Source organism: Mobula hypostoma, chromosome 11 (genome assembly GCF_963921235.1).
Source record: "Mobula hypostoma chromosome 11, sMobHyp1.1, whole genome shotgun sequence".
Taxonomy (NCBI): domain Eukaryota; kingdom Metazoa; phylum Chordata; class Chondrichthyes; order Myliobatiformes; family Myliobatidae; genus Mobula; species Mobula hypostoma.
The window spans coordinates 101,879,353-101,906,307 of NC_086107.1; the positions used below are offsets into that span (position 1 = coordinate 101,879,353).

Genomic DNA, 26,955 nt, shown 5'->3' on the forward strand with positions numbered 1-26,955 from the left:
CCGTGTGCTTTAAGTTTGCACACTAATCTCCTGTGTGGGAACTTGTCAAAAGCCTTTTGAAAATCCAAATACACCACATCCACTGGTTCTCCCCATCCACTCTACTAGTTACATCCTCAAAAAATTCTATGAGATTCGTCAGACATGATTTTCCTTTCACAAATCCATGCTGACTTTGTCCAATGATTTCACCGCTTTCCAAATGTGCTGTTATCACATCTTTGATAACTGACTCTAGCAGTTTCCCCACCACCGATCGTAGGCTAATCGGTCTATAATTCCCCGGTTTCTCTCTCCCTCCTTTTTTAAAAAGTGGGGTTACATTAGCCACCCTCCAATCCTCAGGAACTAGTCCAGAATCTAAAGAGTTTTGAAAAATTATCACTAATGCATCCACTATTTCTTGGGCTACTTCCTTAAGCACTCTGGGATGCAGACCATCTGGCCCTGGGGATTTATCTGCCTTTAATCCCTTCAATTTACCTAACACCACTTCCCTACTAACATGTATTTCGCTCAGTTCCTCCATCTCACTGGACCCTCTGTCCCCTACTATTTCCGGAAGATTATTTATGTCCTCCTTAGTGAAGACAGAACCAAAGTAATTATTCAATTGGTCTGCCATGTCCTTGCTCCCCATAATCAATTCACCTGTTTCTGTCTGTAGGGGACCTACATTTGTCTTAACCAATCTTTTTCTTTTCACATACCTATAAAAGCTTTTACAGTCAGTTTTTATGTTCCCTGCCAGTTTTCTCTCATAATCTTTTCTCCCCTTCCTAATTAAGCCTTTTGTCCTCCTCTGCTAAACTCTGAATTTCTCCCAGTCCTCAGGTGAGCCACTTTTTCTGGCTAATTTGTATGCTTCTTCTTTGGAATTGATACTATCCCTAATTTCCCTTGTCAGCCACGGGTGCACTACCTTCCTTGATTTATTCTTTTGCCAAACTGGGATGAACAATTGTAGTTCATCCATGTGATCTTTAAATGCTTGCCTTTGCATATCCACCGTCAACCCTTTAAGTGTCATTTGCCAATTATCTTAGCTAATTTACATCTCATACCTTCAAAGTTACCCTTCTTTAAGTTCAGAACCTTTGTTTCTGAATTAACTATGTCACTCTCCATCTTAATGAAGAATTCCACCATATTATGGTCACTCTTACCCAAGGGGCCTCTCACGTCAAGATTGCTAATTAACCCTTCCTCATTGCTCAAAACCCAGTCCAGAATAGCCTGCTCTCTAGTTGGTTCCTCGACATGTTTGTTCAAAAAACCATCCCGCATACATTCCAAGAAATCCTCTTCCTCAGCACCCTTACCAATTTGGTTCACCCAATCTACATGTAGATTGAAGTCACCGATTATAACTGCTGTTCCTTTATTGTACACATTTCTAATTTCCTGTTTAATACCATCCCCAACCTCACTACTACTGTTAGATGGCCTGTACACAACTCCCACCAGCGTTTTCTGCCCCTTAGTGTTATGCAGCTCTACCCATATCGATTCCACATCCTCCCAGCTTATGTCCTTCCTTTCTATTGCGTTAATCTCCTCTCTAACCAGCAACGCCACCCCACCTCCTTTTCTTTCATGTCTATCCCTCCTGAATATTGAATATCCCTGAATGTTGAGCTCCCATCCTTGGTCACCCTGGAGCCATGTCTCTGTGATCCCAACTATATCATATTCATTAATAACAATCTGCACTTTTAATTCATCCACACTATGTGTGGTGTTTGGCTTAAGTCAAACATAGTGTTTTGTCTGACGGCAACACACTGGTTCTCCCAGGTGTCTTCTGGCAAACTTTAGCCAAGATTTCATGTGAGTTTTTTTTCAACAGTGACTTTCTCTTTGCCACTCCCATGGAGCTGTGACTGGTGAAGCATCCGGGCAACACTTGTTCTATGCGCAGTCTCTCCCTTCTCAGTCACTGAAACTTATAACTCTTCCAGAGTTATCATAGGGTTCTTGATGGCCTCCCTCACTATCCCTTTCTTGCACAGTCACTCAGTTTTTGAGGATGGCCTGCTCCAAGGCCGATTTACACCTGTGCTGCATTCTATCCATTTCTTGATGATTGACTTAACTATACTCCGGGATATTCAGTGACTTGGAAATGTTCTTGTATCTATCTCCTAACTTGTACTTTTCAATAGTCTTTTAGCAGAGTTGCTTGGAGTGTTCTTTGTCTTCATGATGTAGGTTTTGCAGGGATAGTGACTCACCAGCAGTTGGACCTTCCAGATACAGGTGTATTTTTACTACATCAGTTGAAACACAGGTCTCCAAAAACAGATTTCCATTTAACTGATAATGTGACTTCTAAAACCAACAGGCTGCACCAGTGACGATTTGGTGTGTCGTATTAAGGGGCGGGGGGGGTGCTGAATACTTATGCAATCAATCATTTTGTGTGTTATATTTGTGATTAATTTTGATCACTTTGTAGAGATCTGTTGTCACTTTGGCATGAAAGAGTCTTTTTCTGTTGATCAATGTCAAAAAAAAGCCAAGTTAAATCCAGTGTGATTCAAATGTAAAACAATAAAACATGAAAATTTCCTTTTTAAAGTCACTGTAGATACATGGCTCCTACACCCCGTATGGAAGTAACTTGTGAACATGTAGTTATTAGAGTTACAGTCATAGAACACTACAACACGGAAACATACCCTTTGGCCCATCTAATCCATGCCAACCATTAATCTATCTAGTCTCATTGACCTGCTCCCAGATTTTGGCCCTCCATACCTATCCCATCAAATTTACCCATCTAAATTTCTCTTAAATAGTGAAATCAAACCTGCATCAACCACTTGCACTGGCAGCTCATTCCACACTCACACCAACTCTCCATACTCTCTCGTGAGGCAGTATGGTAGCTTAGTGGTTAGCACAATGTTTTACGGTAGCAGTGACCCAGGTTCAATTCCTGTAGCTGCCCGTAAGGAGTTTATACATTCTTCCCATGAGTGTGTGGGTTTCTTCCAGGTGCTCCAGATTCCTCCCACAGTCCAAAGACATACCTCTTGGTAGGTTATTTGGTCATTGTAATGTATTGTGTGAGTATTCGTAGCGTCAGAGTGCGTATGACGTCAGGACATGGAAAAGGTTTAAAAAAATGGAAGTCTGGTGAATAAGCGAGGTTGTTCAATCTGCAGCAGTGTCTGAGTCACATCAATATTACATGGTGTCAGAAGAAGACACGTAAAATAAAAAGGAAGAGAAGACACGTAAAAGATGTCACAGTTGCAGCCACCGTCAAGTTTAAGCCTACAAGGTAATCTTGCTGAAAACTGGAAAATATGGATCCAGAAGTCTGAGCTGTTTTGCACTGCTCGCGGCCTAGCTGAAAAGACGGAGAAAGTGCAGTGTGCTACATTTCTGCATGTGGCGGGAGAAGAGGCAATAAAGGTTTGCAACATGTTTGTCTTCCAAGATGGTGAGCAAGATAAAACTGAAGTGTTGAAAAAAAGTTTCAAGATTACTGTGAACCGAGAAAAAACTTACCGTTCATCCGACACCGGTTTTTTATGAGGGCTCAAGGACCAACGGAGACCATAGACGCCTACGTAACAGATTTGAAGAGCAAGGCAAAAGAATGAGAGTTCGGACAACTGCATGATTATTTAATACGTGACAGGATTGTATGCGGCATACAAGTGAGATCAAGTGAGAGGCAGGCTATTGAGAGAGGCGGATCTTACATTAGAAAAGGCGATTGATGTTTGCCGTGTCAGCGAGATCACGTCAAGTCAGGTTAAAATGCTCAATGAAGAGATTGAAGTGCAAAAAATAAAAACTGTGAAAACTAACAAGAGTAGGACAAAGCCAGCTCCACAGAATGATCAAAAGGAAGTTAATTGCAGCAGATGTGGTTATAAACATGGATACGGAAAATGTCCAGCCTTTGGTCAGACATGCAAGTTATGCCAGAAAAGAAATCACTTTGCAAAGATGTGCAAATCGAAGGAGCACACAAGGAAAATGCATGCTATGGAACAGAGTGAGGGCAACAGTGACATGTTCATTGGCGCAGTTGAAGTGGAACAGGAGGTATGCATCAAGAATATTGACAATGCAGGGATGGAGGATGAAGATGATTGGACCCAAGATCTGATAATAAACAGGAGGAAAGAGACATTTAAGCTTGACACTGGGGCAAAGTGCAATGTAATGTCGGCAGAAACATTCAACTCACTGGACATCAGAGGAAGACTGGAAAAATCCACCTGCAAGTTTGTTGCATATTTCAGCCACGAGACGGCACCACTGGGCAAAAAAGCTCTCACCTGTGTATACAAAGGTCAAAAATACAAGATCGAGTTTGAAATAGTACAGCAACATGTTTCAGCAATACTGGGCCAAGCAACATGCACAAAGCTAGGCCTGGTGAAGTGAATCTATGGTGTTGAAAAAGAAAATGACATTCTCAAAGACTTTGATGACTTGTTTTCTGGATTAGGATGTTTACCAGGGAAACACCATATCAAGATTGATCCAACTATTGCGCCAGTCGTGCATGCCCCGAGAAAGATTCCAGTAGCTCTCAGGGATCAAGTAGTGGAGGAGCTACACAGAATGGAACAGATGGGTGTCATAACAAGACAAATAGAACCGACCAACTGGGTGAATAGTATGGTGACAGTGGTCACAGAAAAAAGACAAGGATTTGCATTGTGACGAGAATACACATAAAATTAAGAGGTTTGCTGGCCTGGGTTAGCATCAGTGACATCAGCAAGTGGTCTGCCACCTGCCCTCAGGGGAAGGAGAGATAAGGAACAATGGAGCAGCGTCTGGAGATGTGTAATGAAGGAACGGGGGAAAGAGAGCTGTCTGGAGCGGCTCCCCCCTTTGAACCTTGAACTGTTTGAAGTGATGGACAGGCGATGCCCCAGCAGGGGGATAAAAAGGGACAGGTTTGCTAAGGCAGGACACACGCCACCCGAGGTAACGAGACCCTGGAAGCGGTGCGCCTCTCACGAGTGGGTGAGAAGTACCAGACAACGGCCAGGGTGGAAAGGTACGATCAGCGGGAACCCGGTGTGTGTCCGCCCTTGCCTGGGTGCCGGGTTCACTGCAGAGGATCGACCGCATCTGGAGGAGGGGTCACAGTCGGTGACCTCAGGTGACATCACCAAGGACCCGCCCAAAAGTTGCTTGTGAGCCATCTCGCCGGTCTGTGAGTGAAGCCGTGTCTGAATGATCAGTTGTCCGTGTTCTATCTCTCTCTTCCCCCCACGTTGTCCATCGCCATGGCAACGATTACTGCGAACTGAACTACTAAACTGGACTGAACTTTGAGTCACTTTTAAATTTGGTCATTTACCCCTAGACAACGATAGAGCTTGATTGATGCTGTTATCTTAATTCTGTGCACATGTGTGTTTATCATCGCTGAACTGTTGCATTTATTATCCTTTCGATTACTGTGTTGCTTGTTTCTTTAATAAAACTTTCTTAGTTCTAATACTCCAGACTCCGACTGAGTGATCCATTTCTGCTGGTTTGGCAACCCAGTTACGGGGTACGTAACAGCATGGATCCACAAGATCTCAACCAAGCCATCAAAAGAGAGCACTATCCGCTGCTCACGGTTGAAGAGGTTTTTTTCCCGCATGCCTAATGCAAAATACTTTTCAGTGTTAGACGCAAATCAAGGCTTCTGGCAGGTCAAGCTGGATGAAGAAAGTTCCAAGTTATGCACTTTCAACACGCCCATAGGGAGATACCGTTTCCTGCGTCTACCCTTTGGGATTTCTTCTGCATCAGAGGTATTCCAGAGGTCCGTGGCACAAATGATTGAAGACCTGGACGGGGTGGTCAACATCATTGATGATTTGCTGATATGGGGTGATACAATTGAGGAACATGATCAGCGACTGAGGAAGCTCCTGGAGAGAGCATGTGAGTACAACCTAAAACTGAACAAAAGTAAATGTAAGATCAGAACTACAGAGATCAAATACATAGGTCATGCGCTCAGTGCTGATGGGCTAAAACCAGATGATGAAAAGGTGAGAGCTGTGGTACAGTTACCACTACCCAAAGACAAGCAAGAGCTATTGAGGTTCATGGGCATGATACAGTATCTTGCCAAATTCATTCCCAACTTATCAGAGGTCAGTGCTCCACTCCGAAAGCTACTAGAGAGCAACACTGAATGGCATTGGGAAGACAAACAAAAGAAAAGTTTTGACACATTGAAGCAGTTGGTTACCAATGCACCAGTACTCAAGTTCTATGTTGTCAATAAACCAGTGACGATGTCTGTGGGTGCCAGTTCAGAGGGAATAGAAGCTGTTGTACTGCAGGATGGGAGGCCTGTGGCATATGGATCATGAGCACTTACGGACTGCCAACGCCGATATGCTCAAATCGAGAAGGAGTTACTCACCATAGTTTATGGGTGTGAGAAGTTCCACCAATATGTATATGACAAAGAAATCCAGGTTGAGAGTGATCACAAACCACTTGAGAGCATCTTCAAAAAGCCACTCCACCAAGCTCCTATGAGGCTGCAAAGGATGCTTCTCAGGCTGCAGAGGTACACTCTCACAGTCACCTATAAGCCAGGAAAAGAACTGCACATCGCTGATGCTTTGAACCGTGCTTACCTCAAAGAGCAAAAGGAAGAGTTGCTGGAAAGAGAGCTGGAAGTCAACTGGGTTACACCTCAGCTACCCATCTCTGAGGAGAAGTTGAACATGTTCAGGAAAGTGACTGCAGATGATCCTGAAATGCAAATGCTAAGAGACATTACAATGAATGGATGGCCAGCAGAAAGAAAAGATGTTCCAAAGGAAATGCAGAAATACTGGACATTTAAAGAGGAAATCAGCTATGCATCAGGACTAATGTTCAAAACGGCAAAACTCATTGTACCAAACCAAATGAGACAGGAAATGCTCAACAGAATTCATGAGTCACACCTGGGGATAGTGAAATGTAAAGAAAGAGCAAGGGACATTATCTATTGGCCAGACATGTCAACTCAGATAGAAGACATTGTGTCTCAGTGTGCTGCCTGTAATGAAAACAAAAACAGCAATCCAAGAGAGCCTCTGCTTCCCCACCCACTACCAGGAAGACCATGGGAGAAAATTGGCACAGATCTCTTTCACTACAATGGTACAGAATATCTGCTTTGTGTGAACTACTATTCAAAATATCCGGAGATCACCAAGTTAAGTGACACGTCCAGTCGAGGTGTCATTACCGCAATGAAGTTAACATTCACAAGACATGGTATTCCAGATATTGTCGTTGGTAACAATGGTCCACAATATGCCAGTGGTGAGTTCAGAGGGTTCTCAGAAAGCTGGGAATTTCAACATGTTACTTCCAGTCCAGGGCACGCTCAGTCTAATGGACAAGCAGTGAGAACTGTACAAACTGTCAAGAACATGCTCAAGAAGGCACATAGCAGTAACGGTGACCCTTACATTGCTCTGCTTGAATACCGCAACACACCGATTGAGGGTGTGGGGTTCTCTCCTGCGCAGCTGTTGATGGGACGTCGTCTGAAGTCCAAACTGCCAACATCCACAACTCTACTGTCTCCTGAAGGTAATGCTGAAGTACATGACAAGCAAAAGTACAAGCAAATAAAGCAAAAGAGCTACTATGACAGATATACAAGATAGTTGCCAGATCTGTATACAGGTGAAAATGTCAGAATACAGAGAGGAGACACTTGGCAACCAGCTGTGGTTGTGAACAGACATCAGCAACCAAGATCCTTCATAGTTCGCACGTCGGATGAAAGAGTCTACAGGAGGAACAGGAAGCATCTGCTGAAGACAGGCGAGAGTGAGTTTCCACGTACAGATGCACAGGACATTTCCACATATACAGACGTGGAAACAAACGACACCAAGAATGATGCAGACCCCAAAGACACAGAGGTCACTCGAGAGACTGACACGGATGAAGGTCAAGCACAGTCACAGTTGTATCACACACGGTCTGGGAGACAAGTCAAACTTCCAGCTAGATACAGAGACTAGACATACAGTTTGAGGCAAAGTCACACATGTCATAAGTTCCAAGGTGTGAAATAAAAGGTTCATTAGTTTATGTTAGTAGAAGAAAATACACTGCTATTAGTATTGTAAAATACAATGCAGAATACAGTACAAGGTAAGATTTTTTTTAGTTTATGTCATGGTTGTTGCACTGTAAGAAGGGCATACCTAGAGACATTGTTTTAGTAATTTCCAGTGTTGTAAAAAAAATCTTGAGAAGGGGGATGTAATGTATTGTGTGAGTATTCATAGCATCAGAGTGCGTATGACATCAGGATGTGGAAAAGGTTTAAAAAAAATGGAAGGCTGCTGAATAAATGAGGTTGTTCAATCTACAGCGGTGTCCGAGTCACATCAATATTACAGTCATTGTAAAATGTCCCGTGATTAGGCTAGGAATAAAATTGGAGGGTTGCTGGGAGGTATGGTTTGAAGAGCTGGAAGGACCTATTCTGTGCTCTATGTCAATCAATCAAACCAACCTCTGAGTGAAGAAATTCCTCCTCATGTTCCCATTAAACATTTCACCTTTCACCCTTAACCCATGACCTCTAGTTGTAGTCTCACCTAACTTCAGTGGAAAAAGCCCGCTTGCATTTACCCCACCTTTATCCTTCATAGTTTTGTATACCTCTATCAAATCTCCCTTCAATCTTCCACATTCTAGGGAATAAAGTCCTAACCTAGTCAACCTTTAAGAATAAGGGGTAGGCCATTTAGAACGGAGTTGAGGAAAAACTTTTTCACCCAGAGAGTGGTGGATATATGGAATGCTCTGCCCCAGAAGCCAGTGGAGGCCAAGTCTCTGGATGCTTTAGAGAAAGAGATGGATAGAGCTCTTAAAGATAGTGGAATCAAAGGTTATGGGGATAAGGCAGGAACTGGATACTGATTGTGGATGATTAACCATGATCACAGTGAATGGCGGTGCTGGCTCGAAGGGCCGAATGGCCTACTCCTGCACCTATTGTCTATTGTCTATAATTCAGGTCCTCAAGTCCTGGCAACATCCTGGTAAAGTTTCTCTGCATTCTTTCAATTTTATTACATCTTTACTGTAGGTGGGTGACCAAAACTGCACACAATACTCCAAATTAGGTCTCACCAAATGTCTTTTACAATTTCAACATAACATCCCAACTCCTGTACTCAATACATGGATTTAAGAAGGCCCATGTGCCAAAAGCTTTCTTTATAATCCTATCTACTCAATATGCCACTTTCAAGGATATATGGACCTGTATTCCCAGACCCATCTGTTCTACCAGACTCCATGGTACCCTACTGCTCACCATGTAAGAGTTACTTTGATTGGTCCTCCCAAACTGCAACACCTCACGCTTGTCTGCATTAGATTCCATCAGCCATTTTTCATCCTATTTTTCCTGCTAGCCCACATCCCACTGTAAGCTTTGATAGTTTTCCTCATTGCCCCCAATCTTGGTGTCATGTGCAAATTTGCTGATCCAGTTTCCCACATTATCATCCAGATTATTGATATAGATGACAAACAACAGACCCAGCACTGATCCCTGTGGTACACCATTAGTCACAGGCTTCCAGTCAGAGAGGCAACCGTCTACTACCACTCTCTGGCTTCTCCTGCAAAACCAATGTCTAATCAAATTTAATTCCTCATCTTGAATGCCAAGCGAATAAACCTTCTTGACCAACCTCCTATGCGGGACCTTATCAAAGGCCTTGCTAAAATCCATGCAGACAACATCCATTGCCTTGCTTTTATCAATTTTCCTGGTAATTTCTTTGAAAAACTCTACAAGTTTGGTTAGACATCACCTGCCACGCACAGACCGACTATCGCTAATCAGTCCCCATCTAATAGGTCCTGACGAATGGTCTCGACCTGAAACAGTGACTGTACTTCTTCCTATAGATGCTGCCTGGCCTGCTGCATTCCACCAGCATTTTGTGTGTGTTGCTTGAATTTCCAGCATCTGCAGATTTTCTCGTGTCCCTGTCTATTGAAATACCTATATATCCAGTGCTTTAGAATACCTTCCAATAAATTTCCCAAATACTGATGTCAGGCTTGCCAGCCTATAATTTCCTGGCTTATTCTTAGAGCCTTTCTTCAACCATGGAACAATATTAGCTATTCTCCAATCCTCAACCATGGCTAAGGATGTTCTAAGTATCTCTTCTAGGGCCCTGCAATTTCTGCACTAGCCTCCCACAGGGTCCAAAGGAATACCTTATCAGGTCCTGGGGATTTATCCACCCTAATTTGCCTCAAGAAAGCAAAAGCCTCATCTTCTGTAAAATTTATAGGGTCCATGACCTCACTGCTGCTTCGCTTCACTTCTACAGATTCTATATCTGTTGCCTGAATAAATACAGATGCAAAAAAATCCATTTAAGTCTCTCCCATCTCCTTTCGATCCACGCATAGATTACCACTCTGATCTTCCAGAGAACCAATTTTGTCCCTTGCTATCCTTCTGCTCTGAAAATATCTGTAGAAGCCTTTAGGATTCTCCTTCACCTTGTCTGCTAAAACAACCTCATGTCTTCTTTTAGCCCTCCTGATTTCCTCCTTCAGTGTTCTCTTGCATTTCTTATACCCCTCTAGTACCTCATTTGCTCCTACCTGCCATGTACCTCCTTTTTCTTAACTAGAGCCTCAATATCTCTCGAAAACCAAGGTTCCCTAAACCTGTTATCCTTGCCTTTTATTCTGACAGAAACTTACCAACTTTATACTTTCAAAGTTTCACTTTTGAAGGCCTACCACCTACCAAGTATACCTTTGTAGAAAACAACCTCTCCTAACCCACACTTGCCAGACCCTTTCTGATGCCATCAAAATTGGCCTTTCTTCAATTAAGAATCTCAACCCAAGGACCATATCTATCCTTTTCCATAAATGCCTTGAAACTAATGGCATTATGATTATTAGTTGCAAAGTGTTCCCCTACACAAACTTCTGTCACCAGCCATGTCTCATTCCCTAATAGGAGATCTAGTATCGCACTCTCTGTAGTAGCTGGAACTTTTAGATGTACTGAAACTTTCCTGAGCATATTTCACAAACTCTTTCCCATCCAGTCCTTTTACAGTATGGGAGTCCCAGTCAATATGTGGAAAGTTAAAATCACCTGCTATCACAGCCTTCTGGTTCTTGCAACAGTCTGCGATCTCTACAAATTTGCTCTTCTAAACCCCATGGACTGTGGGTGGTTTATAATATAATCCCATTAATGTGGTCTTACCTTTCTTATTCCTCTGTTCTAACCATAAGGTCTCTCTAGGTGAACTCTCCAGTCTGTCCTGAGCACTGTCGTAATATTTCCCTGATTAGTAATGCCACCCTTTCCGCCTTTAATCCCTCCCACCCTACCACATCCAAAACAACTTATTCTCATGTTAAACGGATTAAAGTTTTTTCCCCCACAGCAGAGAAGAGCAGGGAGTAACCAAACAGAGGTTTTTTAAACTATAACTGGAATTGATAAAGTAGACTCAGAACCAGCACTTCAGTGAAGTTTCTCCTGAACAGTTATCAATATGAAATCTTAATTGTTTTGCCTTCCTCAGGTGCTGACTGACCTTCTGAGTATTTCTGCCATTTTTATTTCAGATTTCCAGTTTTTGCAATGTTTTGCATTTAGTCATAACAGTAATGAAATTACTAAATTATTCAGGAAATTCAGGAGAAACGTGTCTATCAGGAGAAAATATGAGCTCACTACCACATAGAGGAAGTGTGGAGAATAACATTTAGGCTCTTAAGTATCAGTTGTGTAAGTACATATAAGGTAAAAGAAAAGTAAAGTATGTTCATTCAGTTTAATGAAAACTGTACAGCCAAGAAATACCAGCATACACCAGCTGGATCAAATACTTTGTTTTAGTGTTTCAATTACTCTACTCATCCAGCTGCAGCAAGAACTCCTGCTCACAACTGATTCCGTAGTGCTAATAAAGTGAATCATCTCTCTCCCTCTCTCCTAAATGGCGATATCATCTAAGAAATGGTACATTTGCCCTGGAGACATTGCAGAACAAGTTCACTATACTGGTTGCAAGTATGAAGGAAGCTACCTTCTGGGGAAAAAAATTAAGCAGGTGAAGGCCTATACTCTAGAGCTTAGAAGAATGAGGAGTGACCTTGAGGGTTCTTGATATGGTAGGTGTGGAAAGGATTTTTTTTCGGGGTGGGGAGTTAAAATTAGGTGGCACTTCATCAGGATAATAAGTCACCCAATTTAATAGAGTTGAGGAGGAAATATCTGGAATTCTCTGCCCCAAAAGGATATGCAGTTTGAATTTAGTACATGCATTTAGTCCATTAAAAGCTGAGACAATTTTTTAGAAATTAGAGGACCACAAAGGAAAATGGATTTCAATCTATAATAGGGCCTATTCCAGCTCCTATTTCTTAGTTTTGCACAACACACAGAATATTTTCACTGGTGTGTGAGTGTTAGTGTTGTACAAAATAACAAGATTTTGCCTGGTATAAACAAAACATTTTTCCAGAACAATAATATTGAAATTTCCACTGCATCTCCAAACTAGCTATAACTAGTATACATACCCATTGACCTTTCAGACTACACATTGGCCAGTTTTCTTTGCATTAAACTCTAGAAGACTAATAACTTGATCTAAATAACTTCTTAGTCCCTAACAAAAGGATGGCTTCTCTTGAAACAGAGAGTTGTTGAGCTGTTTTAGGGTTCTAATTTCAACTTCAAAAGATTACAGCTCAGTTTATGCAAAATAAATCAAAAAGCTTTCAGTGTGTTCAGCACATACGTAGCTCACCAACAGTCTGAGAAGACTTGGAATGGCTCTACATTATCCCCAGTCTGAATATCATCATTAGTCATTCGATTAATCTAATCTATGATTACAATGTAGCTATAAAGCTTCATTTAAATACTTTCCAGTTTAGTTTATCCACCTAAAGTCTATTTATAGACTTGCTTTAGTATGCCATCTGACTGAATCAGGTGAATAATATCAGTGGCTGTTGCCAGGAGCCCCTCTTACACAAGTTGCAGTGTGAAAATCAAAGTTTCACTCCTAAAAATATTGGCACACAGTGCTGCTGCCTTATAACTCCATAGATCTGGGATTGATCCTGAACTCAGGTGTGTAGTTTGCACATTCTCTGTAGGACCTAATAGGGCACTCCATTCTCTTCTCTTAACCCTCATTTAAGTAAAGGAGGATAAAGGAATGCTGATAGAAAGTACTCAAAATTGTTAGAGGCATAGATAAAGTAGGAAGTGAGATGGTGGAGGAAGGTACTCGCACAACATTTAAGAAGAAACTGAATGAGCATTGACTGACCAAGGCTTAGTAGGCCACAGATCAAATGCTGGTAAATGGGGAAAGTAGTCAATATTCAGTATGGATATGGTGGGCCAAAAGCTTGTTTCAGTGCAGATGACTCTATAATCTCAAAGACAGGCTGGTAGTCTAAGTGCTTCTTGTTAGTGTACGTTGGTGGTTAAAGGAATCAATAGAAAATTGATTGGGATGTGTGAGAAGAAGTAAAGTTACAGGGATCTAGAGAAATAGGAAGGGGGAAATGGGTCTAATGAGCTGTTTTCTGGGAAACTAGCATTGATCCAGTGGTCGAATGGCTTCCTTCAGTGTGCTTATAAACTCAGTTACTTCACAGTGTAATCAGGATAGAGGATCAGTTTTATTAGGTAATTTCCACCCAATCAAAATCTCTGGTCCTCTTAATAGCCTGCTATGGTTGGACATCCATTGAAGTCCATTACAAACTGTGGATCGACATTGCATCTCCTAATCCTTTCAAAACCTAGCCTAAGATGATTCTACTCATTGATCATGTTCAGGGTGAAATAATAGAATTGCTTGTCATATGTGACTTCCTGCATAATTGGACAGTCTGCAGCTATATTGACCTGCACCTCCACTAACTTCCTGTCAATCACAACTGCAACCGTAAGGTCTTGTGGTTTCACACGGAAGTTGCCTGTAGGATAGTTGCCACACAATACAAGTTCTATGTCATCTGCAGTAGTGATAATATTGTGCAAATTTTATTTCTATGAGAAGCTTTTTCTCTGAATTTTGATGTGGACAGGGTGGTGATCCAAAGACCCAAATTTAAGTGCTTCCATAGCAGCTGCCGAAATTAAACTCATTAAAATCACGAAGTTCGACTTCATGACAATCTGGCAGTTGCCTAAACACTCATTGGCAACTACAAGATTATCATAAAAGCCCATATAGTTCTCTTATAGACAAAAGCATAGAACACTGCAGCACAGTACGGGCCTTTCAGCCCATGATATCATGCCGACCTTATAACCTATTCTAAAATCAATCTAATCCTTACCTTCCACATAGCTCTCCATTTTCTATCATCCTGTGTCTATCTAAGAGTTTATTTAATGTCCCTAATGTATCTGCCTCTACTACCACCTCAGCACCTGCATACACACCAATCTCTGTGTAAAGAATTTATCTGTGACATTCCCCTTATACTTTTGTCCATTCACCTTAAAATGATACCCCTTCATATTCACCATTTTCAACCCGAGAATAAGTCTCTGGCTATCCTCTCTGATCTATGTCTCTTATCATCTTGTACACCTCTATCAAGTCACCTCTCATCCTCCTTTGCTTCAAAGAGAAAAACCCAAACTCGCTCGTTAGATATGCTCTCTAATCCTATCTATATAAAAGGTGCTCCTAATCCAGGCAGCATCCTGGTAAATCTCTTCCGCACCCTCTCTAATGGTTTCACATCCTTCCTATAATGTGTCAACCAGGACTGAACACAATATTCCAAGTGTGCTCTAACCAGGGTTTTTATAGGGCTGTGACATTATTTCATGGCTCTTAAATTCAAACCCTTGACTATTGAATGCCAACACACCATAAGCCTTCTTAACTACCCTCTCAACTGGCACAGCTACTTTGAGTGACCTATGGACATGGAGCTCAAGATCCCACTATTCGTCCATACTGCTAAGAATCCTGCCATTAATCCTGTATTATGCCTTTAAATGTAACCTTCCAAAGTAAATCACTTCACACTTTTCCAGGTTGAACTCCATCTGCCACTTCTCTGCCCAACTCTGCATCCTGTCAATGTACTGTTTCAACCTACAATAACCTTCCACACGTTCTTCAACTCCACCAACCTTTGTGTCATCTGCAAACTTACCCACCCTTGTACTTCTTCATCCAAGTTATTCATAGAAATTACAAAGAATAAGGGTCCCAGAATAGATCCCTGCAGAACACCACTGATTACCAACATCCAGGCAAAAAATGCTCCATCTGCAACCACCCTCTGTGCTCTGTGGTGAGCGAATTCTGAATTCACATAGCCAAGTTTCCCTGGATCCTGTGCCTCCTCACCTTCTGAATGAGCCTACCATGGGGAACCTTCACAAGCACCTTACTAAAATCCATATATACCACATCCACTCTCTACCTTCGTCGATGTACTTTGTTGTGTCCTCAAAAGTATTCAATCAGGCTTGTGAGACATGACCTTCTCCTCACAAAGCCATGCTGACTATCCTTAATCAGACTAAGCTTTTCCAAATGTTCACAAAGTAAGACTCACTGGTCTATATTTCCAAAGATTATCCCTAATCCCTTTCTTGAATAAAGATTTAATATTTGCCACCCTCCGAACATCTGGTACTATTCCTGTGGCCAGTAAGGACGCAAAGATCATCGCCAGTGGAACAGCAGTCTCTCCATCAGCAATCTGGGGTATATCCCGTCTGACTCCACAGACTTGTCTATGCTAAGGTGTTTCAAGTGTTCCAGCAAATCCTCTTTCTTAGCATCAACATGTTCTAGCATATTAGCCAGGTCCTGAAGAAGGGTCTCAGCCCAAAACATTAACTGTTTATTCATTTCCACTGAGCCTGCCTGACGTGCTGAGTTCCTCCAGCACTTTGTGTGTGTTGCTTTGGATTTCCAGCATCTGCAGAATTTCTTGTGTTTATATCAACCTGTTGCACTCCATCATTTCTAATATTTTATTTTCTGGTGTCTTCTCTATCTTCAGTGAATTCTGAATTAACAAGAATACTTTCAACCTTAATGTAAAATTGTATCATATTATGGTCACAATTCCTTGGCCCCCTTCACAAAAACGTTAATAATTAACACTAAAAGCATCAGAAAATCCTCTTTGGTCCTGGTAACCTGTTCAACTTGTACTAGTCCCATCTGCTTCAGAAAACAAAAAAAAGTCTCCCTCCTGCAGCATCTCTCTAGCTACAAATTCATTTGCTCCATCTGTATGATCTCTATTCATTTGCTGTTTCTGTACTTGCTTGATATGGCTCTTGGCATGAGATCCCCACTATCACAAAAGCCAATTTAATTCACTCCATTTGATATTAAGAAATAACTGAGAGCACTGGACTCAACAAAGGCTATGGGACCAGACAACATCTCAATGTAGTTCCTAAGAACTAACTACATGAAAGTTGCTGGTAACACTCACAACACGCTGGAGGAACTCAGCAGGTCAGGCAGCATCTGTGGAAACGATCAGTCAACGTTTCGGGCCGGAACCCTTCGTCAGGACCAAAACATTGACTGATCATTTCCACGGATGCGGCCCGACCTGCTGAGTTCCTCCGGTGTGTTATGAGTGTTGCTTTGACCCCAGCATCTGCAGAGTATTTTGTGTTGTGAAGGTTGCTGGTGTTGTGTAAAGTGTAGAAGATTGTAGTAGGTTACAAAAGAACATCGATAAAATGCAGAGCTGGGCTGAGAAGTAGCAAATAAAGTTCAATCTGGAAATATGTGAAGTGATTCACTTTGGAAGGTTGAACTGGAAGGAAGACGACAGAGGTTATTGGCAGAATTCTTAACAATGTGGAGGAATAGAGAAATTTTAGGGTCCACCTCCATTCATCCCTCAATGTTTCTGTGCCAGTTGATGGGGTGGTTAAGATGTATGGTGTGTTGGCCTTCATTAGTCGGGATTGAGTTCTAAAATACAAAGTAACGTTGCAGCTCTATAAACTCTGGTTAGACCACAGTTGGATTATTGTGTTTTATTCTGGTTGCTTCATTATAGGAAGGATGTGGAAGCTTTAGAGAGGGTGAAAAGATAAATTACCAAAATTACCATCATTAGAAAGCATGCTTTATGAGGACAGGTTGAGTGAACTAGGGCAATTCACTCTGGAGAGGAGGAGGATGAGAAGTGATTTGATAGAGGTATATAGGATGATAAGAGACATAGTTTGAGTGGATAGCCAGTGACTTTTTTCCCTGGGTGGACATGGCAAAATACAAGGGGGCATAACTTTAAGGTATTAGGGGGAAAGTAAAGGAGGGGAGGTGTCAGAGTTAGTTTATTTTACAGGGAGTAGAAGGTCCTTGGAATGCATTTCCAGGGATGGTTATAGAGGCAGATATATTAGGGACTCTTAGATGGGCATACGGACATGAGAATAATGGAGGGCTATGTGGGAGGGAAGGGTTAAATCTTGGACTATGTTAAAGGGTTGGCACATCATTGTGGGCCAAAGGGCCTGTACTGTGCTATATTGTTTTATGCTCCGAGTATACCTTCTTGTCAGACTGTTTCAGTACAGTTACAATATCTACCAGAGAATGCATAAAATTGAATACGTCTGTCATGTTCACAAAAAGAAGGAAGAATCCAACCTGACCAATTACTGACAATCAATCATTATCAAATTAATAGCATTGTCGACTGTGCACTCAAACTGCACTTACTCACTATTAACCTGCTCAGGAATGCCCAATTTAGGCTTTTTTTGGGACCATTTAGCTTCAGGTCCCATCACAGTCTTGAATCAAGCATAAACAAAAAGTTGAATTCTTGAGGCGAGGTGAATGACTATTGTTGCATTGGTACAGTATTTAACTAAGTGTGGTATCAGGAGCTTGATAAAACTGAAAGCAGGTGTCAAGATTTAAATACTCCAATGACTAGAGTCATAACTCATGCAAAGAAAGATGGTTGTGGTTGTTAGACTAATTATCCCAACCCCGTGACAACAATCAATGCAGGAGTTTCTCAGGACAATGTCATAGGCCCAACTATTTCCAGCTGCTTCATGAATACCTTAATTCATAAGGTCAGAAGTGGAAGTATTGCTAATGATTGCACACTATTCAATCTATTTGCATGCCTCAGCAAATGAAACAACCCAGGCCTACATGCAGCAATATCGAGTCAACATTTGGGCACAGTCAGTTGGTGGGAAGTAACATTAACATCATAAAGGTCCAGTCAGTCACATAAAGATCATCTTCTATCTTTGAATTCAGCGGCTGAAATGACCAGAAACTCAGTTGGAACAATCACATAAAAACTGTGGCCTTAAGAGTAAATCACAGATACCATGAAAAATAAATGAAAGAATACTCTCTGCTCGCCTGGATGTATGATGCTCTGACAGCATACAATAAACACAACATCATCCAACCTGCTTGAATGGTACCCCATCAACTGCTCTAACCATTTGCCTTCCCTAGCACTGGCATACAGAAGCTGCCAGGCTGGGCATATTGTGTTAATAGAGGAGATCAATTATGCACTTCCTAACAATGCAATTTATTGCTTAGATTTTTCCACTAGTACTTTTTTTTCCATGGTGTTATTTCTGTCATACTTAACATTCTTCTGATTAAGTTCACCTAGCTTCATTTCAAATCAAGCTTTGGATTATATGCTCCAAAAGATTACACACCCCCTGATAGCCAAAGAAAAACTATAAAGTAGCCATAGCTCTGTGTCTACGATATCAATGTATTGCTTATGTCTTCCTTGCTATTAGAAGTATCTTGAAAGTTTAAAGAAAGTGTATTCCAGGCTCGGAAGAATTAAGACATTGCAGAACATACTTTCTACACAACATAAATATTGTATAGTCTGTGGTGTGCTACAACCCCTCCAGTCATCTGTCAGGAAGAAGTCACTTTTGTTCATCATAAACGTATTGGGCAAGAAAGAGCTATTTAAGCTAATTATCCATCACAGCTCTTGCCTGTTCCCTTGTAAGTATAAAGAGTCTATGAAGTATTTAAACATGATGAGGGCTTCTGCCATCAATGCCCTTTCAAGAGCTATTCCAGTTAACTACTACTCCTTTGGTTCAAAAAAATTCCAATTTGTCCATAATGTTTCTGCCAATGAGAAGTTTGTGTCCCCTGGCTTTTGACTTCCCTGCTAAGGGAATTATTTCTTTCCTGTTTAGGAAATATTTATTTCCTGAGCCTCTGCGAGTTAAATCTTTTAACTGTTTTGTTCCAAAAAAACAACTCTAGCTGAGTGGGTCTTCACTTGTAACTCAAATTCTCCAGTGCTGTCAACATCTTCATGAATCTCCTCTGTGTCTTTTTACATCCTTCCAGTTGTGTGATGACCAGACTGTATTCATTGTGTTATAACAGTGGGGCAAGGAACAGGAAAATACAATTTGTGATCCATACATGGTTAGCTAGTTACCTTCAATATTTTGACTAAGAATGGGCTCCTGTATTGGAGTGGCATCCAGTAAAAATGAAAAGTATGTCTATATTCAGTATAGGACTGATGCCCTTCAGCACGTTGCTTAGATTAATACATTACAAATTATGAGACCATAACCAGTGTCCATGGAGGCAATATCCTAATCTGGGTAATTGACAGCAGGAAAATATAAAATACACACTTTTATTGTCAACAGTAAAATTGCTATTTTATCACAATGTAAGATTACCATTATTTTGCATTAATTATAAATATAATTTTAGTTTCAATTTTCCATCAAATATTCACTGCTGTTGCCAAAAGAAATGTCTAGTTTAATACACTGGTAGCCAGGTTATGAAAGAATGATTCTTTGTGGTTACAGGCAGTGTGAAGACAAGGGTAATTGTTTTCTTGGAACCCACCTTGCTTTCAAACACAACGTGCCAGTTTTCTGATTTTGTCAGGTTTTTTTTATATTTGGCCTCCCACGTAATTCTACAGTTTTTGCGATAAGCTTGCAGACTTCCTGCCTCAACCCCCTCTGTTTTACTGAAAGCAGGAAACTGTACTTTGCTGTGACGTTGCTGCCTCAGTTCAGGACTCTGCTGCTCACCTGTCAGGATCTGGATCCACATTTCAAACTGCTGTACTGGAAGTAACTCCGAATGGCAGAGTGAGGTAGGTTTCCTGTTGTTCAGATACTGCTTTTCCTTCTATTTTTCCTCTTAAAGTTAATGCTTGCTTTCACATCATGGCTGATAGCTGTTTAAGCAGAATGGCACAAATGCAATGCTAAATTCTAAATGTGAAGCTTTCATTATGATACTGTAATGATTCAGAGGCTCTGAACTGTTAACTCAGTAATCTATTCATAGTATGTGCATAGGCAGAGGACTTCCAAGAGTGTTTTTTTTTGTATCTGTAAAGCAGAAGTATGCTGATTGTTTAACCATTATTAGTATTTGTCAGAGTTATGATCAGAGGCATTTTCAAGTATTTTGTTAACATGTATTAACTGATAAATCATCTGTGCGTGTGTAAGTATTTGCTGTTCAAGTTGAACCACAGTAAGTATAAGACAAAATGATACAGATGTAAACTGCTCAGAATAAGCAGCTAGCATTAGACAATAACGGGGTGCTGTTAGAATTACTGTCGTATTTTACAAATGTTTGTTGAAGGTGGTATTTGTATATTTAAATGAGGGACAGTAATAAGGAAGAACACAATTTTCCTATTAATTTATTGCAATAAGATGATGGTAAAATAATTCCCTGAGAGGCTCAATTATTATTTTCAGTTCAAACAGTGTGGAAGGAGGCTATTCAGTATGTTTCATCTGTTCTAGTTCTTTGAGTTATCCAACTCATCCCATTCTCTATTCTTTTCCCAACCATTGCAATTTTGTCTTCTTTTATTATTCTTTATTCCCACTTAAAAGTTACAGATAATTTTACTCCATCCACCTCTTAGACAATTCAAGATCATAGCAGCTCATTGTGTTAAAAATGATCCTTTTCTGCCACCTGATTTTTCTCTATGTTGTCTGTATCCTCTGGCTACTGATTCTTATCCCACTGACAACTCCTCTATAAATGCTGGAATTCTTCATTATATTGGATACATCTGTTAAATCTCAGCTTAATGTTTTTTTTAAAGGAGAATGACCCTAGTTCAGATCTGAGAGAAAGGCTTCAATCCTAGCTGCTGCTGCTAGTGTTTCAGTAACTACAGGGAAAATTTATCAGTGAAATTAAGGTAGCATAGCTCCATCTCCTCTTAAGAACCTCTCAGAATCAAAGATGACTTATTTCTAATCTTGTTTTGTGGATTTTGTGGATTCTGAAGTAGTTAATGAAGCAGCTTGAGGATTACAGGGTCAGATTAGGCAGGTGATGACCAACTGAGTGTCTGTAGTTTGTGTTAACATCATGGTGACACCTCCAATTGTTCACTTCTTAGAATATCTTTAAAATTGAACTGACGTTGTTACAGATCACTTGCCACCCAAGCTTCTTCCATGCATGTTTGCCAGAGGCATTTTAAGAAAGTAGAGCTTGTTCCAAAACCCTCACCAGGTTGCTTTTGTTTGTCATTACAGTTTCAGATGTTATACCCTGGTATGAATTTCCCTTATTTCTATCTATAACTAGCTCCATCAGCTACTGAACATATGGTCTTTCAGCAGCCCATAGGCTCAATCAGTGTGCCACAGCAAAGTAGGTTATATGGTTTAGAGAGAATTTTCTTTCTGTGTACCACCATCTTTTTATTGGTAATGAATAAAGGAATATTGTTAAAGGAGAAATGTCAGTAGCAATTACTCTTATCAAACCAATCAATTGATTTGTTTAAGGCAACTCTCATATATATCAATAGAGAGAACAAATTTTCAATCAATATATTATGGCTTGGTCCTCCGAGGAACCAGTGCCATTTGGACTGTTTTAGGTTATTACAGGGATTTGTCCCATTCAACAAGGCTTGTTCTGACACATAATTATATAATCGAAGGGTAGAATGGATTTCCAGGGCTGAGTGAACAACTCTTGTTGCAGTTTATTGCTTTGTTATAAATATGATGCTACTGATCAAAAAAATGGATTTAAATCTGCTATCAAATTTATCTCCTCTCATTTTACACTGGAATATATATAGGAATTAATTTCTTATTGTGAAGCAACATTTTTGCAGCAGATATGACTCAGCCAGGAATAACAAATATCAAATCTGTGCCAACAATCCAGTGTAAAAACTAAGAAGACTTAAATTGTCCCCAGCTTGCTGGGTTAAGAACAATTCCTGGGAAAGGGAAGAGATTTTATCTCCCCTATTGCAATCTCCATGAAGAGGGCATCCAATTAGAGGAAAGAAAGAATAATTATTAATGCACGATATTATCTGTTATTCTTTCAGTGCTATTTATATTCCTAATGTAAGTTGACTTGCTCTCTCTCCTCCTCTTCCTCCTCCACTTCAGTGATAATGTCTGCCCTAATGTCACGCTTGCCTACATTCTGTCTGTCTTTCTGCTTCCAGTCCTGTGCACTCTTTTACAACAGTCATCATATGACTACTGTATATTCACATTTCTATGGCAAGTGCTCTGAAATACGGACAAATACTGATCTGTAATGGTCTGCCTAAAAGAGTAGTAGAAATGAATTCAGTAATAAAAATGCAAAGGGAGGGGGAAAGAATCATTGAAAACAAATCTATGGGTGCAGGGAAAGTCCAGGAGAGTGGAACGACTTAGAGCCAGCCCAGGAAAGGAGGCACAACTGACCATCTCTGGTGGATTTATTTTGGGAGTTATAACTATTTTCAGCCTGTGCTAAATCTTGTGCGTCTTAAATCTTATGAAGATTTATCCTGTCTTGAAAGCCATTGTGAGTGTGAAGATCTTTATTACCCATGAACTTTCAGGTAGTTATGTACTCATTCATGCAGCATTTGTTGAAGGGGAATCCTGTTGGGTTAAAACCTCTCACTATCAGGTATTCTCATCTCCACAAAAGCACCATGAGTTTACAAAGTCCTCATTCTACCCATACCGTTATCTTCATACTGTTTCAAAGAATAGATTCATGGTAATATAAACAGAGATAAACATTGTCTTTCTAATACAGGGGTTCCCAGCCTGGGATCCACAGATCCCTCAGTTAATGGTAGGAGTCCATAGCATAAAAAAGGTTGGGGATCCCTGTTCTAATTGCATCAAAACTAAAGCTACTTCAAGCTGCCAGTGGGAGTGAACTGATGATTCTACATTCCACACTTGCAGTTACCATGTGTCTGTGAATGAGCACTCAACTAGACCCAGAAATAATTGGGTAAATTATCAACTTGCTATGCTGTCCATATCTAGGATTGGCCATCCTGTTTAAACACCAGATAGTCTTTATTTTCATTATTTTGAAAGAAATCAGAAATTGAGAGGATTCTGAAAAGTTAGATCACACTTAAAATATTTAAACACAGAGAAAATGCTAATAGATGTTTGATAACAATTTATACAAGATTATTTTCACTTTAACTATTCATCTGTATATAATTCATGTCTGATCAGGTTTCATATTTGTCCATACTGTCTAGACTATTCTAACTTAACTCCTTGTAAAAAGTGGGACTGTACAATTAGATAGTTGGTCTCTTAAAATACAGATCAAAAAATTAAATTGTTTATACACAATGCTTTCAACAACAGTGCAGTGTGTAATTAATATCACAATAACACCCTTCATTTGGCTTATTTATTTACTTTCTGCAATATCACCAAATACATGCCACTGCTTTTTTTTCTAATACACCTGCCTTGGTGAGTTGGACAGTCAATGGTTTTGTAAATTGATTGTTATTCACATGCCACTAGTGGTGCTAATGGTAAAATTAAGCTTGTTACAGATGCCCAGCATGCAAAATTGTATTCTGTTGCATATGTTTTTAACACGTTGTTCAAGTGAGCTTCTATCATACATGGTTTGAAAGATTCATGTGTCATGATAGAATAACTAGCAGTGTTTAGAAGCAGTGAGATGTAGACATGCAGTTGGACCAGTGACAAATATAATGACATACTGGGGCTTATGAATATTACAAATGATGATCGTTAGAAAATATTGTCAGGAGCATGGCAAACATCTGTATGTGAGATTTAGTTGTGGAATTTAGGTTTGGTAAGGTTTTCATTAAATCACCCATGCCAAGTGTTTAATATCTTGTTGCACTGCATTCGTGTTCCTGGGCTTCATTCCTGGCATTGACCTCCAGTGTTGTATCCGAATCCTCTCACTGAAACTTAACTGTAAATCTCCAGGGTTTCAAGGGCCCATCCACTGGAGACTCTTTCTCCTCCTCAACCAAGTATTTAGAACAATACCTGATTCCTGCAAGTTTCCAAAATTGTGGAATAGCTTCACCTGCAGTTCTGAACAATAAGCATGTCTTCAAGAAATGCAGATAGCTTTTAATCAATTTTGAATTGAATTTCATGGACATGTGTTGAGGAAATTAATAGCTGAATTTATGATGATTAAGAACAGGGATTTTCTGTGTACCTTATAGCCGGGTTAGAAGGGCATAAGAAGCACGTTTTTTCTTGCTGTCTTATTTCTCCATCTCAAAGTTGGGGATATTTAATGAGAAACAGCTCTGATGTTGAGTTACCAGAGGAGATCACTCCTAAAATATTTTTATAAGGAACTCAGCTGAATATAATGGTAGTAGGGCTGAGTTTACAGCATAGGCACCTGGTTTAGAAAATGCTTTGCTATGATAATTAAACCTAGTCCTGTTCAGGAAACTCCTGTGAAGGTTGCAATCTTCACAGAGCGACATTGTCAGGTTTCATATGTAACAACAGTACATCAGTTCCAACACTGCAGTTTCTATTAATCTGTTACAAATCTTTGCACCTGCTAACATTTAGGTTCACAGGTATTATCTCTGCTGGCAGCTCTTACAAGCACAAGCAACACTCTTCCATTCCAGGGGAGTTTTGCTATTCAATGAATGAATGCTGTGTTGGTGTGAGGGGGATGAGAGAAGGATCTGGACATCCTACTGAAAATCAGTGCCCACAGAAGTTATTTCCACTGTGCTGGGGGCCATAGAGACACTCCCAGACTATAGCTAGATATGTGTGTCAGGTTCCCAGGGACAGCGTAATGTGATATGAGTGCATTTTATGGATGCTTGTGCTCTGGAGTAGCAAATCCTTGAGTGTAATCTGCCTGCCCCCACAGGCTGAAGGAAAAGCAGATTATGTCTCTTCCCTTTGAGTAGATTGGGTGACCTGCTTCATGCAGCAAAGAACTGTGGAATGGTAGAAATCTGGAATGATCCTCAGGCCAGGAAACTAAGAAAAACTTGGGCAGTAACTTTGACTTCCCCAAGCAAAGCAGTCAAGACACAAATGAGAGTCTCTCTTTGAAGTCATATCCCAATGATGACAGAAAATAAAAAAATTAGAGTGTTAGCCCTTTAACTAGCATTGCTTCGGGGGAACTAGAGTTAGAAAAAGTCAATTCTTGTACTATAAATAGAAACTGTGGGTTTTTTTTTCAAAGTAGGGATATTGAAAATAATACTGCAGATAAGTTTTGTCTACACACTAGTATTGATGTTATTTGGAGGAATTTTTACACTGGTAAAATAAAATTCCTGTCAAAAAATCTGGAGTCAAATTTACCAAAGGACATAAGGTATCCAAAAATGAATAAAATAAGAACGCAACAAATAGAAAAAAGAGTAGGCTATTCTGTCCCCTGTGATGCTAAGCCATTCAATATCTATCTCTTTCTTGAATATTCTCAATGACTGAGCCTCTGCAGGTTTTCAGTAGAGTGAATTATAAAGATTTATCACTCCCTCAGTGAAGAAATTATTTTACATCTCCACACTGATTGGCCGACCCCTTAATTTGAAACTGTGTTACTCTGGGTTAAGTAGAGTGCAGAGTTTACATGTTCCTGCCAGGATTAAAGGCAAAGTTAATAGGCATATAGAACCTTGGTTTTCAAGGGATATTGGCGATCTGGTTAAGAAAAAGAGAGAGGTGTATAGCAGGTATAGGCAACTAGGAACAAATGAGGTGCTTGAAGAGTATAGAAAATGTAAAAAAATACTAAAGAAGGAAATCAGGAAGGCAAAAAAAAGACATGAGGTTGCTTTGGCAGATAATGTGAAGGTAAACCCGAAGGGTTTCTACAATTATATTGAGAGTAAAAGGATAGTAAGGGACAAAATTGGTCCCCTAAAAGATCAGAGTGGTCGTCTATGTGTGGAGCCTCAGGAGATGGGGGAGATCTTAAACAGTTTTTTTGATCAATATTTACTCAGGAAACTGGCAGAGTATATACGGAAGGAAGGGAAACAAGCAGTAGTGTCATGGAACATATAGAGATTAAAGAGGAGGAGGTGCTTGCTGCCTTACAGCGAATAAAGGTAGATAAATCGCCCAGGCCCGACAGGATATTTCCTCGGACATTGAGAGAAACTAGTGTAGAAATTGCAGGGGCCCTGGCAGAAGTATTTAAAATGTCCTTAGCTACCGGTGCGGTGCCGGAGAACTGGAGGGTGGCTCATGTTGTTCTGTTTAAAAAAGGCTCTAAAAGTAAACCAGGCAATTACAGACCAGTGAGCCTAACATCAATAGTAGGTAAACTATTGGAAGGTGTTCTGAGAGATCAGATATACAAGAATTTGGACAGCCAAGGGCTGATTAAGGATAGTCAGCATGGCTTTGTGCATGGTAGATCGTGTTTAACAAATCTTGTAGAGATTTTTGAGGAGGTTACAAAGAAAGTAAATGAGGGAAAGGTTGTGGATGTTGTCTACATGGATTTTAGTAAGGCCTTTGACAGGGTCCCACATGGGAGGTTAGTTCAGAAGGTTCAGACACTAGGTATCCATGGAGAGGTTGTAAACTGGATTCGAAAT

At 40.4% G+C, this 26,955-nt stretch overlaps 1 protein-coding gene across 1 annotated transcript in view; it reads left to right on the top strand.

The window, feature by feature from the left end:
• The window catches only part of LOC134354385 (ankyrin repeat and fibronectin type-III domain-containing protein 1-like), a 230,860-nt gene that overhangs the window by 93,497 nt on the left and 110,408 nt on the right, over window positions 1-26,955 (top strand). The window contains exon 2 of the mRNA XM_063063360.1: window positions 20,072-20,193. The gene's annotated coding sequence lies outside the window, so the exon portion shown is untranslated. The remainder of the gene's footprint in view (window positions 1-20,071; window positions 20,194-26,955) is intronic.